Consider the following 16462-nt stretch of genomic DNA (forward strand, 5'->3'; position numbering starts at 1 on the left):
ATATTCTCTCCAGTACAGATTTATTTACAGCTGTCCTCAAACTGATTTTGAAAAGGTCACCAATGACTTCCATCGTGCCAAATATAGTGGGCAACATCTTTTATTTTAATTTCACAGCAGCATTTGACAAAGGTGATGACTCTTGCCACTTTCATTTTTTGAAGTATAGTTGATTTTATAGTGTTATGCCAATCTTTGCTGTGACTTAGTTACACATATAGATACACATTTTAAAAATATCTTTTCCATTATGGTTTATCATAGGATATTGAGTATAATTTCCTGTGCTATACATTAGGGCTTTATTGTTTATCCATTCTAAATATGATAGTTTGTATCTACCAACCCCAAACTCTCAGTCCATCCCCCCCTCCCCACAACCTTGGCAACCACAAGTGTGTTCTCTGTTTATGAGTCTGTTTCTATTTTGTAGATAGGTTTATTTGTGCCATGCTTTAGATTCCACATATAAGTGATATCATATGGTATTTGTCTTTCTCTTTCTGACTTACTACACTTCACATGATAATCTCTAGGTGAGTCTATGTTGCTGCAATATTTCACTCTTTTTTATGGCTGAGTAGTATTCTGTTATATACACACCACATCTTCTTTGTCCAATCATCTGTCAATGGACATTTATGTTGTTTTCATGTTTGGCTATCGTGAACAGTGCTGCTATGAACATAGGGGTACATGTATCTTTTTGAATTATATTTTTTTCCCAGTATGTTCTCAGGAGCTGGATTGCTAGATCATATGGTAATTCTATTTTTAGTTTTCTGAGGAACTTCCATGCTGGCTGCTTGGGTGCTAAGTTGCTTCAGTCGTGTCCAACTCTTTGGGACCCCATGGACAGTATATAGCCTGCCAGTTTCCTCTGTCCATGGAATTCTCGAGGCCAGAATGTTGGAGTGGGTCTCCATGGCCTCCTCCAGGAGATCTTCCTGACCCAGGGGTCGAATCTACATCTCTTATGTCTTCTGAATTGCAGGAAGATTCCTTACCACTAGTGCCACCAGGGAAGTCCCCATATGGCTATACCAACTTATATTCCCACCAACAATGTAGGAGGGTTCCCTTTTCCACACCCTCTCCAGCATTTGTTATTTGTGGACTTTTTAATGATAACCATTCTGACTGGTGTGACCACTCTCTCCCTTTCAAAACAGTCTTTTCTCTTGGTTTCCTTGACATCATACTCACCTGATGCTTCTTGCAGCTCATTGCTACTTCCTTTTTAGTCTCCTTTTCTGTGTCCTCAACCCCTACTTGATCTCCAAATATGAGAGTGCCTTGGTCCTCATCCTTCACTTTTCTCTAGTCTACTTTTACACTAGGTCAATGACTTTAAAGATTATCTATATGTCAGTGACTCCCAAGCTTTATATCTCTAGCAATGACTCTCCGTCGACCTCCATATTTCTTTATTCAACTGCCTATTTGACTTCTGTATTTGAAGTCATGGTACTTATTCAAACTTAATTTGGCCAAATAGAACTCTTGATTCTTACTTGCAGTTGAAAGCTCTAAAACCTCCTCCATCAATCTTTTCCATTTCAGAAAGTGACACCAGTATCCTCACCCTGTTACTCAAGTTACAGGTTCTTGGCTTCCTCTTCCCACCCTCCCCCCATTTCTCACATTCAATGCATCAGCAAGTCTTATTGGCTTTAGCTCCAAAATATATCCCCAGAATACCTACTTCTCTTTTTTACAGTCACTATCATCCACAGCACTGTATATCCTACTTATACTTTAGCACTAGACTCTAGATTGATCTGTTTTCTTTCCTTATTTTTCTATAATCCATTCTATATAAAAAACCTTGAGTGAGCTTTCAAATCATGAATTAATCATAGCTCTTCTCCTTAAGACATTTTCAATAGCTTTCCATACAATCTATGTAAATTAAACTCAAACTTATGTCCTACATGAGTGCCCTCTGTGTGACTCACTTATATCATCCTGTACCACTCTTTCTCTCTCTCATCCTCTTATCGTAGCCATGCTTACCTTCTTCTCATTTCTTAAAGATTTTAAACTTGCAGCCATCCTGGGTACACTGACTGAAATACTTTGAGCCCAGACCTTTGCATGAATAGCTACCTCTTATCATCCAGTTTTAACTGCCATTGCCCAAGAGCCCTTCATGACAACCCAGTCTTCCAGTCACTATCTACAACATCATTTAATTGTACTTTTTATAATATTCATCACTGTTGAAAATTTCTTTATTCATTTTTTTCTCACAATTAATATCCTGTCTAAAAGATCAGGTTTGTGAGCAGCAAGAACCTTGAATGTTTTGTTCATCAGTGTATTCCCTATGGTTAGAAAAGTCCCTGACATATAATATGTGTCTGGTGAATGACTAAGCAAAATATTATCCTAGCTTCAAAGCCAGGGATATCCTGGAGAGAAGAGAAACTAGATGAAACAAAGGCAGGATACCATTTAGATGAATTTTCAGTTATCTAGCTGACAAATGATTAAAACCTTGACTGAGGCAGTGGCTCTGGAAAGGAATAAATCAAAGAGGTAATAAGAAGGCAAAAATCTGCAAGGCTTTAGGACTGATTGTATGCTGAGGATAGAAGAGATGGTCTAGCATGACTGTACTAATAACTGGAAGCATTACGGTTATATTCATGAAGGTAGGGAACACATGAGGAAGAGCCGGAATGGTTATGAAGAGCAGAGAAGATAGCTAATTTAGTTTTTGAAATGTTGAGTTTTGAAATGCCTATGGCCTCTCCAGGTAAGAGTATTCAGTAGAGAGTCAGAAATATACTTATGAAGCTCTTTGATATATTGATATATTTCTTTTAACTAAAAAAGTATCTAAATACAAGGGAAGATAGAAAGAATGTTAACTCTAATAGAAAAATGTGTAAGTTTTCTCTTCTGAGAAATACTTCCTTATCCTTGCTGCTCTCAGAGTACTCTGTGTGCTTATAACACTGTGTTGTAATCAGTAGTTTGCTTGGCTAGCTCCTCAATTAAGCCATGAGTTCTGCCAAATAGAGCTGAATACAACAGATAATACATGATAAATAACAGTTTCAATCATATTGTTGTGGTTGTTTAGTTGCCAAGTCATGTTTAACTCTTTGCAACCCCATGGACTGCAGTGTGCCAGGCTTCCCTGTCCTTCACTATCTCCCAGAGTTTGCTCAAACTCATATCCATTGAGTCAATGATACCATCCAACCATCTCATCCTCTGTCGCCCCCTTCTCCTCCTGACCTCAGTCTTTCCCAGCATCAGGATCTTTTCCAGTGAGTCAGCTCTTCACATCAGGTGGCCAAAGTATTGGAGCTTCAGTTTAAGCTTCAGTCCTTCCAATGAATATTCAGGGTTGATTTCATTTAGGATTGATTGGTTTGATCTCCTTGCATGTTACACATGCCACACACCCCCCCCCTTCAAATTTCACAAATGACTTCCCACTGCCTAAAAGTTAACTCCAAATTCCTTAACATGATACTGAAATCTTGACACAAATTTGTCTTAAGTTATCTGACTAAACTATACTCTCTCTGGGGTTTCTAAACTCTTGAATGAACTCTCTGTTGAGACAAACCAAGTCATGTGCATTTCTCCAGGGTCTGAAAATTGATTTTGTGTGTGTTCTAGAATTACTCTAATTCAGGGATGATGATTAGTATTAACAAAGCTCACAAGAGACTGATGTATAAAGCCATGCTGAGAAGGCCTGATGTTCCTTGGCCTGACCAGCACTTTGCTCCCTTTAGGCAAACTACACAAGAAACCTAATTATCAAAAAAGTTGCTGGGTGAATGTGTAGTCAGAAAAGGAAATTACATGAGTGGAATGGCTAATGGCAAGGCTCTTCCGGCCTGGCTATCTATTGACAGAACAGCATCTTCACATTAGACCCTTATTTCAATTTGTCTTAGTGCCCTAATCTGGAGGGTGCTCAGATGGGCAGAGCTGTTTGAGCATCACATGCAGTTCTCTTTAGATATGTTAATAGATTCAAGAAGTTTGGAATCAAGGCTTTTTAGACTGGGAGGCTTCGTCTCATTGGGGTGACTATGTGCGTTAATCATGTGTTGAATCAGAGTTTAAGTTTCAGAAAGCAGTATTATTTTCTCCACACTCATATTTTGAAGAAGTATCTCACTGACACCTCAAGTGGTAATCTTCCTTGCTCCATGGCCCTGCTCAGGACCCACCTCCTCTGCCCTCCAGCCTCAGAATGCCTTCCCTCCACTGAAATCCTGCAGCTTTTACTATGGATGGTATACAGCACATAATACTTGTGATTTCTTTTTAGCTTTTGGTACTCATGTATTGTCTTACCATCTGATTTGTAATTCCTTGGAGAACAGAGATCTGCATTCAGTATGTGTGTAAGTAGGTAATGATTAGCCTCTTTTTTTTTTTTTTTTATTCTTCTCAATATAGCACCAGTTAGAGCACCTACTCCTTGAATGGCATTCTGGTACAAGGAAAGGGGTTATTTCTTCCATCAGTTCAGTTCAGTCCAGTCACTCAGTCATGTCCGACTCTTTGCGAGCCCATGAACCATAGCATGCCAGGCCTCCCATCTATCACCAACTCCCAGAGTCCACCCAAACTCATGTCCATTGAGTCGGTGATGCCATCCAACCATCTCATCCTCTGTCGTCCCCTTCTCCTCCTTCCCTCAGTCTTTCCCAGCATCAGGGTCTTTTCAAATGAGTCAGCTTTCCGCATCAGGTGGCCAAAGTATTGGAGTTTCAGCTTCAACATCAGTCCCTCGAATGAACAAACAGGACTGATCTCCTTTAGGATGAACTGGTTGGATCTCCTTGCAGTCCAAGGGACTCTCAAAGAGTCTTCTCCAACACCACAGTTCAAAAGCATCAATTCTTCGGTGCTCAGCTTTCTTTATAGTCCAACTCTCACATCCATATATGACCACTGGAAAAACCATAGCCTTGACTAGATGGACCTTTGTTGGCGAAGTAATGTCTCTGCTTTTTAATATGTTGTATATGTTGGTCATAACTTTCCTTCCAAGGAGTAACCGTCTTAATTTCATGGCTGCAATCACCATCTGCAGTGATTTTGGAGCCCAGAAAAATAAAGTCAGCCACTGTTTCCACTGTTTCCACATCTATTTGCCATGAAGTGATGGGACCAGATGCCATGATCTTAGTTTTCTGAATATTGAGCTTTAAGCCAACTTTTTCACTCTCCTCTTTCACTTTCATCAAGAGGCTCTTTAGTTCTTCTTCACTTTTTGCCATAAGGGTGGTATCATCTGCATATCTGAGGTTATTGATATTTCTCCTGGCAATCTTGATTCCAGCTTGTGCTTCCTCCAGTCCAGTGTTTCTCATGATGTACTCTGCATATAAGTTAAATAAGCAGGGTGACAATATACAGCCTTGACGTACTCCTTTTCCTATTTGGAACCAGTCTGTTGTTCCAGTTTTAACTGTTGCTTCCTGACCTACATACACATTTCTCAAGAGGCAGGTCAGGTGGTCTGGTATTCCCATCTCTTTCAGAATTTTCCACAGTTTATTGTGATCTACACAGTCAAAGGCTTTGGCATAGTCAATAAAGCAGAAATAGATGCTTTTCTGGAACTCTCTTGCTTTTTCGATGATCCAGCAGATGTTGGCAATTTGATCTCTGGTTCCTCTGCCTTTTCTAAAACCAGCTTGAACATCTGGAAGTTCATGGTTCACGTATTGGCTGTGCTTAAAAATGTCAAGCTTTTTAATTTGCATTTTATTTCAGATGAGTTTTCTATTAAAAAACTAAACAAATCCTTTCTCCATGTCCTGAGAAGATAGTGCATGACCTTTATTACAGGGTGCCAATTGTAGCAATTTGGACTTTATTTTTTTCCAGACTTGGATCACAGGTCAAGCAAGTAGTCATAACATTTTAATGACTTTTCTCTGACACAAAAATAATGGAATAAACAGAATAAGCTGACTTTTTCCACTGGGACCTGTAAATCTTTGACCTGCTTTGCCATAGCATATTCAAATCCACAGTCCACACTGTGTACAGTGTCGTGCCCTCTGTGGATACTTCGTAAAAACTAATTGAATTGAAAAATAGTATGAGATGTATTCTATAAGTTTTAGTAATTCAAATAGCTCAGAGAACTCTGACACTGTCTTCCTGTTACCCAAGCATCTTATTTAGGAATTTGAACCCCTGTATCACACCAATATCATCTGAAAATGGTATAGGATTTGCATAACTTCAAATAGGGTAGAGTGTTAATAATGACTTTAAAGTCCTGAAGTTTAAACCTATATGTAATGCTTCACTTCTCTGTGATGATTGGGCTCAAATGCTGTGGTCATTATCCAGCCTCTTTTGAGGGTCACCTTTGTACTTATCCATAGGATCTATGTCACATTTCTTCTTCCACATCTTTGTTTTCTTTTATTCCTTCAAAAAATATTTGTAGTACACCTTACTCTGTGATAAGAATTATGCTAGTTGGTAATAATACAAAGATAAAATGTGCTTGTCCTCAAAGAATTAGCATATAGTAGAAGAGATAAGCAGTGGAAAAGAGTTTACTTCAATGTGGGGAGTACTGGCATGGAAGAGAGAAGGACCTAACTCTCAGTGGGTGCCTTACGTGGCTGCTGTTCCAAAGATTAGTTTTCATTTATTCTCACTCAGAAGTTATTGACTGATCATCTATTATGTGCCCTCTGTGCTCTGGGTATTAGAGATACAGTGATGAACAAGATAGGCCACATGCTGGTTCTCTTGGAAGGGGAAAGAGACAGGGCAGATAACATCTGAGAAACGAAGATGACAGTTTCATAAAGTGATAAGCATGAAGAAGAAAATAAAACAGAGGATGTGCTAATACCTGGCCAGAGTGTGACTGGGAGCATTAATTTAGATTTGGTGGTCAGGGAAGATCTTTCTTTGGAGGTGACGATGGAAATGAGACTTGAATGATAAAGAGCAGCCATCCATGGGAAGATTGAAGACAGTGCATTTCAGATAGAGGAAGAACAAAATGTAAAATCCCTAAGGCAGGAATGAGCTTCTGTGCCTATGGAGTAGAAAGAAGGCCCCTGTGAGCACAGCATGGTGGATGTGGGCAGGGAACTGGGGAGGGAGTGTGGGTTGTTAGGAGAACCCCGAAAGCACATTCTACTAAGTGCAATGGAAAAGCTATTTGAGGGTTTTAGTAGGAGAGTAAGTTAGTCTAAAACATTATAAAAGCTCATTCTAACTACTGGAGAATGGCTTTTAAGAGTCCTAAAGCAGAAGCAAGGAGATCAATAGGCAGATTTTGCAGTCATTGACGTGAAGGAGTCAGTGGTTTGGCCTAGGGTGGCAGTAATGGAGATGGAGAGATGTGAATAGATTCAGACATGTTCTGGTGGCAGTGTTTATTGATATGAAAGGTGAGGGAAAGAAGTCAGAGATAACTGCTGGACTTGTGACTAGCTGAAGCTCCAATATTTTGGTCACCTGATGTGAAGAGCTGACTCATTGCATAAGACCCTGATGATGGGAAAGATGGAAGGCAGGAAGAGAAGGGGATGATAGAGAATAAGATGGTTGGATACGCATCACTGACTCAATGGACTTGAGTCTGAGCAAAAGGAGACAGCAAAGGACAGGGAAGCCTGGCATGCTACAGTCCATGGGGTTGCGAAGAATCGGACCTAACTTAGTGACTGAACAACAAGATGTGTGACATGAACATTTGGGCGTATGACGATTCCCCTTCCTAAGAATGGAAAGATTAGGGGCGGTGCAGGTGTGCTGGTTCAGACATCAAGACTTCTGTTTTGGCTGGTAGGTTTTATGTGCAAAGTAGATATTCATGTAGTGATGCTCTATGTGAGTCTGGAGGTCAGTGAAGAATAAAGTGAGAGTGGGAGATTGAGAGTTGTTGGTCATAGGCATTTAGATAATATTAATATTTAAAGCCGAGTGTCTGGATAAGATCACTTAGGAGGGTAAAGGAGAGGCCCAAGGACAAAACTCCGGATTTGACGGCATTTGGAGGTCAAGCAGAGATGAAGGAGCAGGCAAAGGAGCTCTCAGTGAGTTAGGAAAAGCCAAAAGAATGCAGTGTTATAGAAATTAAGAGTGTTATAAGAGTTTGTTTTTTATTTACTTATTTTTAAAGTTGCCAACTGTGTTGACAGCTTTGAAAAATCAGGCAAGATAAAGCCGGAGAAGCCACCACTGGATCTGGCAACATGAACATTGTCAGAGACCTCACCCAAAGAAGTCTCAGTGATGTCATGGGCACTCAGGTCTGGCAAGGGAAAGTAAGTTAGAGACTGTGAGGTGAAAACCCAGAGGGGGCTTCTAGAGACTACTCTTTCAGTAAGTTTTATCAGAGGGTGAGTGGAATCTGGGATCAAAGTAGAGTTTCTGAAGAGGAATGATTCTAGGACACAGTAGTGTGTGGAGCTGGAGATGATCCAGGACACTGATAATGCAAGAACAAGGGAAACCTATGGACATGAAGTCCTGAAGATAGAAAGTGAAAGTGAAGTCGGTCAGTCATGCCCAACTCTTCGAGACCCTGTGGACTGTAGACCACCAGGCTCCTCCATCCATGGGATTCTCCAGGCAAGAATACTGGCGTGGGTTGCCATTTCCTTCTCCAGGGGATCTTCCCAACCCAGGGATCGAACCCGGGTCTCCCACATTGCAGGCAGACGCTTTAACCACTGAGCTACCACAAAACTGGAGAGTCTGGCCTTTGGTAGAAACAGGGGTTCCTAGTCCATACTACAAGATGGTAAGCAGGGAATAGACTAGAGATATTGAGTGTCAGTAGTTTTGGTGATGATGAGAGATTCTTACTGCTTGCTTTTAACTATTTAATGAATTATGAGATAAGTTATCAGACAGGGATGGGCTTATGGTGGTGGCAGCGGTGGCGGGCCCAGGTGTATAAGGACTGAGAGGAGAAAGGGTGAAACAGTCATTTTGGAAAGTGGAGAAGTGAGCATACATATATGATTAATGTAGAATGTATACATATATATTATGTTTCCCATATTGTTCATTGTTGTTCAGTCGCTAAGATCTATCTGACTCTTTGCAACCCCATGGACTGCAGCATGCCAGGCTTCCCTGTCCTTCACTGTCTCCCAGAGTTTGCTCACATTCATATCCATTGAGTTGGCGATGCCATATAAAGAATATTATTCTAGTCTTAGAAAGATTTAAGAGAACCTGAATATTGTTCTGATGGATCATAAATATTTTTAGACACAGATACTGAGATAGCTGGAGTTGAGGGGCAGTACCCTGGGGTGCCTCACATAGATGGAGAGTCTGGAATAGTATTTTGAAGGAACATACTGTCAGATGAGACAGGAAAAGTGTGTATCATGCAAAGTGGATTTGGTTAACTAGATCAGAAAGCAGAAGCTAATATAAAATATAGCTGAAAAATAGAAGGGGTTGGATCTGGTGTGTGAAATATTGGCAAGATTTCATTTCAGTTATAGTAGAGAGGGGAAAAAAGAGGTTTAGGCAGATTCTAGATCATACACTAATTTATTCTATCATTCATAACTCTTTTAACTGTTATACACTGTGGGATATACAGAAATGAATAAGACACAGGTTGTACTCTCAATAAACTTGAAATTTAAACTACTAGCTTTAACAGAAAGCTATTTCTCAGTAGAGGTGTAAAAGCGCAATTCAAGGGGACAGAGTAAAATGAATAATTACTCCTGATTAGAATGATCAAGGAGTGTTTATTGAGGGTATTATTTGAGCTGGACTTTACAGGAGTAGAATCAGAGAATGAAGAAGAAAATCAGACTCATGGAGGCATGTTGCAGATAGAGTTTTCCAGAACCAGATGCTGAGATGGAGTTTGGGATCAAGCTCTCTGGTAGGGAATAACACCTGTGAAAAGAAGAGGAAGGAAGTAGAATTACATAGAAGGAGATGTCAGTCTGTTACCAGACCCCACAAAACCTCAGCCCACATTTTAGGGAGCTCTGCAGCAAGGACTGCCCTGCTGAGGGGTCCAGAGTAACTTTGAAATGGCTGCACCTTTATGAGCCCACCTGACTCAGTCCCTGATTTGTGAGCTTCTCAGGAGGAGTGAGTGGTAGAAGTGGACCCTGAAGATCCTGTCAACTAGAAACTGTCTGCAACCATATCTGCTGTAGCCATTAGCAGCTTCTTCCTTGAGGGGGAACCTGGGTAGTGCATCTTTGTGTAGAATATAGTGTGTAAGTGCATGGTATGTCCCCTAATGGTTCCAGAGGGGTTGGAAGAGAGACTAGGGCAAAAGATCCTTGGGGAATAAAACTGGACAGATCGTTTGGGATTATGATTTGCAAGTCATGCATGAGCATTGGAATGTTTTTGTTCCTATAAGGATCTTAGGTCTATATAATGCTTGAGTGCTCTGCTTTTAGGAACGAACTCCAGGTAGTGGACCTAGGGCAGCAGAACCTCTTAGAAATAATAGTTGCCATAAAGCAAGCTGCCTAATGAATTCGGTAGTGGGAAATGAAAGGTGGGGAAGACCACACACTATGTCCATTTTCATTTGGATCCCTTGTTCTTGGATAACAGTGTTTATGATGGTTCACCCAGCAGAGACATCTAACCTTTCCCCTTTAATCACAACTAAAATGTTTTGAGGGGACCCATATAGCCCCTCTTTTTGAAAAAGCTAAAACATACCTGTGTCAGAAGACTATATCAGCATATATTTTTCAAGTATTTTGGGCTTTCCTAGTGGCTCAGGTGGTAAAGAATCTGCCTGCAATGCAGGATATCTGGGTTCAGTCCCTGGGTTGGGAAGCTCTCCTGGAGAAGGGAATGGCTGCCAACTCCAGTATTTTTGTTTGGAGAATTCCATGGACAGAGGAGCCTGGTGGGCTACAGTCCACGCGGTCACAAAGAGTCAGACACAACTGAGTGACTAAGACTCACTTTTCTTTTGTTCTTGTGCTTAGGCTGTTTTGGCATTGAAGGGATTTGTTTTCCATTTGCTTTCCATCCATCATGATTGATAGTGAATTCTTTTGGCAGGGGAATGGGGAGGGAGAGATTTTTCTGTTTAAAAAGTAGAGATAGTCTGCGTCCAGAAGGAGCAGGAGACAAATGAACTGGCTTAGTCAGGAAGCCAGGGTGGGTGGAAGGCAGCAGGCAGCTTGCAAGAATTTGGGCCCGGGGTGTGGTGCCCTCTTGTGACTGGGCTGTAGAATGTTAAATGAGTACTCTTAGCATCCCATTGTAGAACTTCTAAGTCTTTCAGAAACCAGCAGTGGAGCAGGTGACCAAGTCCAAATAGAAGCACAGAGGACTTGAGAGTATAAAGATAGTATCAGGAAGCAGAAAGGCCAAGCCTGGAAGACTCATATTCATTCACTAGCATGCCACTTTCACTGCTTCTTAATGTAATGACTCTGCAGGGCTTTGCTGCCACAGTTATTTTCTAGTTAGACTCATGGAAAAATTACTGAGGAAATAACATCAGATTTTATCTGGATATTGTTATTTAGTTTAAATCTTTTCCAAGTTGTATATTATTTTTCAAATGGTTATTTTGCTTGGTTAGTTAAATAAGGAATTATTATATACCTAGTATATGCAACTGTCAGAGATGCCATCCTATTTTGGTCATGAACCCATCACTCAAGAAAGACCCTTCACTTGGTATGAGTTTGCCCAAATTCCATATATAGCATCTCAGAGAAAAAGGAATAAGTTTTTTATGTTTTTTAGGAATAAATTTTTATTGCTAGTCTTATAAACCCAAATGAGCAAACCTCACAGCTCTACATTTTTAAAGTCTAGGCATCATAAAATTAGACTAAAACCTAATAACACACATCTTACTGTCACTTTAAATTTATTTATTAAGAATTTATCAAAGACGTCTTTGTGTTTCATGACTTTTGATCACAGACATCACTTTACATGCTTTGGCTTGTGAATTCAGATCATTATGGAGTTTATTTCAAACTGGAAGTCAGTTTATTTGGCCAGTGTCTGTAAGAATCAATTTCTTCATGTTAGTAAAGTTGTGGCCCTTCAAATTATTATTTATCTTATGTGTTTGGTAATTTTTTGCTTTATTCTTCACAGGATGCTTTTTGTCAGACATGGTAAAAAAAATAAAGCTGAAAAAAATAATATTTGCTAAAAATTTAAAGTAAAAAAATCCACACTAGTGGTCTCCATGTGCTTATTTCTTAACGTTTTCTTACTGAAAACACTCTGTTGTAACGTACATTAATATTTTATAGGTCCCTCTAAAATATAACAGAAAGTTTGCTCCCTGCAGTAAGTAGTGAAGGTACTGTTATTTTACAGTTGTGTCTTTGATATCACAACTTGTTTTTTCAGATTTCAGGTATCAAAGTTACAACTGCATAAACCATCTCCATATGCATTATCCATAATTTAGTTTTGTACTGTTCAATGAGAGAGGAAATGAATCTCCATCTCCTCCTTCCCCAAAAATGCTTGATTTCCTATCTCATTACCATTCATTCCTCCCTAAAACCCTGATCTTGATGTTTGTGTGTGATATTTGTGCTGAGTTTATGAACTTATTCAATGTTTTTGGTTCCCCTAAACTAGCTATGATAATATTGATGTATTATTTATTGATTCTGTGATCTATTTAGGATTAGTAGACCACATCTATTTTCTTAAATGTCTGTGCCATCTGTATCATTTACAATTCAGTTGGAGAGTTAATCCTAACACACATAAACTTTAGTGAGTTGTTTGGTGCTTAACCATGATGGTGATTGTAAGAGCAATAAGATTTCCAGTTATAGAAGAAAGAGCTCAGTTAAGTGCTAAATATCAGATTTAACGTAGGAGAGAGCTTTTGAAGTACCTGAAAAGGTGGGTAAGACATGAATTTTTATAAGAAAAGGACAAAGTATTCCAAGTTTAAAAATATCCAGACTAAAGACACGGAGTCTTCAGTACACGAAATACTGTCCTAATCACAGGGCTTCAGTTCTTCTAGCTTTCCTGAATGAATGTGTATCTGTCTATCTCAATATGAATGTATTTTCAGTTCAGACCAGTCGCTCAGTTGTGTTTGACTCTTTGTGACCCCATGGACTACAGCATGCCAGGCTTCCCTGTCTATCACCCACTCCTGGAGTCTACTCAAACTCATGTCCATCGCATCGGTGATGCCATCCAACCATCTCATCCTCTGTTGTCCCCTTCTCCTCCCATTTTCAATCTTTCCCAGTGTCAGGGTCTTTTCCAATGAGTCGGTTCTTCACATCAGGTGGCCAAATTATTGGAGTTTTAACCTCAGCATCAATCCTTCCAATGAATATTCAGGTCTGATTTCCTTTAGGATGGACTGGTTGGATCTCCTTGCAGTCCAAGGGACTCTCAAGAGTCTTCTCCAACACCACAGTTCAAAAGCATCAATTCTTCAGCACTCAGCTTTCTTTATAGTTCAACTCTCACATCCATACATGACTACTGGAAAAACCAAAGCTTTGACTAGACAGACCTTTGTTGGTAAAGTAATGTCTCTGCTTTTTAGTATGCTCTCTAGTTTGATCATAGCTTTTCTTCCAAGGAGCAAGTATCTTTTAATTTCATGGCTGAAGTCGCCATCTGCAGTGATTTTGGAGCCCAAAAAAGAAAGTCATTTTTTTGAGGGGTTCCATAAGTCAATGTATATTACATATATGAATATGTATGCATGTTTGAGCTCATTTGCAGTTAGAAATTGGGCCCAACTATTGATGAAACAGCTTGTTTAATTGGGTTGTTCCCTCTTTGCACTGGTCCAGTTCTTTTGCTGGGTTGATCATATTGAATATTTGTCTTCATATTGAATAGATATAGTTTCAGCATTCTTAATGAGGAACACAGTACTTTTCTCTCAATATTTCTGATTAACCTTTGTTGCCCAAGTGTACCGAAATGTGAAAAGTCTTTTGGCTACAACCCTTGTCCTGAGACCTAAGTTTTTTCATCTTGTTTTTAAATGTGTTTATTTTTAATTGAAGGATAATTGGTTTATAATATGTGTTGGTTTCTGTCATACATCAACATGAATCAGCCACAGGTATACATATGCCCCCTGCTTCCCACCCCATTGTATCCTTCTTTGTTGTCATAGAGCCCCAGTTTGAGTTCCATGAGTCATACAGCAAATTCCCACTGCCTATCTCTTTTACATATGGTAGTGTATATGTTTCCACTAAGTTTTAGTTCCCTTAAAAATCAGAAGCCAGTATGACACATGCTGAATGGGTTTTACATCCCTGAGAATGTTTGGAGTAAAATAAAAATATGTTATTTACTAGTTATATTAGCCGAAGTATTTTGTTTTAACTAATTTATTCATTTATTTAATTGGGTAATACATGCGGATTGGGTAAATGATTCAAATAGTACAGAAACGTCATAGAGTACCTAGTCCCTCAGAATTCTGCCTTTGAGATTCAAATATTGTCAATGCCTGTGTATCCTTTCAAATAAATGCATGCATTGAAAAGTATACATTTGTGTGTACATATTAATATGTACACATATATTTGTATATCCCTTTTTATAAATAAATGTATGCTATAATAGCATTCTATACACACTATATGTTTGTAAATCAGTTCATCAGTATATATAGAGCAGTCATAGGAGTTTGAAAAGAGGTCTTGAAAATATATAACTCAAAACTTTATTGTTAGTCATACAATTTGAAGAAATATGTCTTCAATACCCTTCTCTATCTTCTACTCACATATAAAGGTCAAGTTCGCATGTTCCCTTTCTAATTCTTACTCTTAGTTATTCTCTGGCAAAATGTATTGCTCTCTTTTCTGTGTTCTCTAAATAATTTGCGTATTATATATACTATGTTTATGACCCTCCTAATAGTAAAGGTTTTTTGTTTGCTTGTTCTTCTGTTTTTATCCACAAATAGATAGTGAGTACCTTTAAACTCTTCTTTTTCTGGATCTTCATTCTCTGGTAGAGTCTAGTATGTAATAGGTACTCAATAAATACTTGTCTGATTTTTTTTTAAGTGTTAGGCCCTTAACTTTCATTGCTGAAGAATCCATATTTTCCCCTCATTGTTGTTGTTCTTTGGTATTTGACTTGAATACTTATCTCCCCAAAGATAACTTTCTTAAACCATGGAGCAGGAAAAGAATTAGGTTGAAAAATAAAACAAATATGTCACCTGGAAACATTTATTCAGTGCCCCTTTTGTAAACTTTTATGAGAAAAATAAATGATCCTTTGTATTTTGTATTAACAATTGCTGAAGAAAGGCTGATAATTGCCAAAATAAATCTACAGCTCTCAGCCTGGAGCAATTGCTCGTAGATGTGTTTGCATATACACTTCTTGAACCTACTCCATGATATATGCACACATTTGTGTGCTGCTCACAAAGATGCTTCATGTCATTACTTCTGAAATCATCATGTTTGGCTTAGTCAAGCAGACTTCTTTAATAGCATCATGGATTTTGTTGCCATGCTGTAAGAATACAGTGCTATACATTCATTTATCTGTGCTCTGTTCATTTATATCATCTTCCCTCACTTGCAATATTTAATAGAACTTTTGATGTAAATGCAAATAATTGAAAGCATTATTTATTTGTTCCCATTATGGAGCCTGTGGTTCTGTTTTAAACGTCCTTACTGAACACATGAGCATTTTTCTTCATTTTGCTTTGAAGATCATTTAAGACTCATCTTTAAACTGCCTCATTATGTCTTTCAGAAATACAGTTCTCGTTTAACAACTAATCAGGAAATTCAAAGTATTTGAAATATGTTAGGAAAAGCAGATGTTTGCTATTTAAAGTACTGCCGATGATTGTTATTTCTTTTTCTAGTCAAAAGACGTTCATATCCACTAAATAAATGTATTGTCTTGAAGTGTGCATCCTTCTGTGTCACAGTGGAGGGAAGTCTTCACTGCTAGAGTAAGAAATGAAACTGTTCTGCTAATGTTCTGCTTAACTATTCATTTTGCACAGTAGGAAAGCTGGGGTTGGGAAAACATCAGTAAATTTCACTCTTCTCAGCCTAACAGGAAAAATAGACAATGGAAACGGCAGTTGTTGGCTGGTTGCTTTGAAATACTAGCATGCTGAATGAGTTCGATAGTTTTTTTTTTTTTTTTTAACCCAAAATAAGCTTAGCTGATTTTGCAGAAAACTAAGCCTTATGCATAAACATAGATGTTAACATGTTAAGCAACTGAGCTAATGATGCCAAATCTAAGGGTGCAGAGGCAAAAGTAGGAAGAATTGTTTAAACATATAATTACACATTGAATTCAACTATAGAATTGAAAAGATTTAGTATCATTTAATAGTTTCATTGAAACAATCATAATAATTATCCATGTACTTTTAAAAAAACTTTATAGAGTTTATTTGGTTCAGCATTCTGTTTTGGGATTGCAGGCATGGATACATGGAAAGGCTTATCCAAAATTG

The 16462-nt window shown here is 38.7% G+C and overlaps 1 protein-coding gene across 4 annotated transcripts in view; it reads left to right on the plus strand.

Moving 5' to 3' along the window:
- The window catches only part of SLC44A5 (solute carrier family 44 member 5), a 423585-nt gene that overhangs the window by 263807 nt on the left and 143316 nt on the right, over nt 1–16462 (plus strand). The window lies entirely within an intron of this gene.

This window comes from Bubalus bubalis, chromosome 6 (genome assembly GCF_019923935.1).
Source record: "Bubalus bubalis isolate 160015118507 breed Murrah chromosome 6, NDDB_SH_1, whole genome shotgun sequence".
Classification (NCBI taxonomy): Eukaryota; Metazoa; Chordata; class Mammalia; order Artiodactyla; family Bovidae; genus Bubalus; species Bubalus bubalis.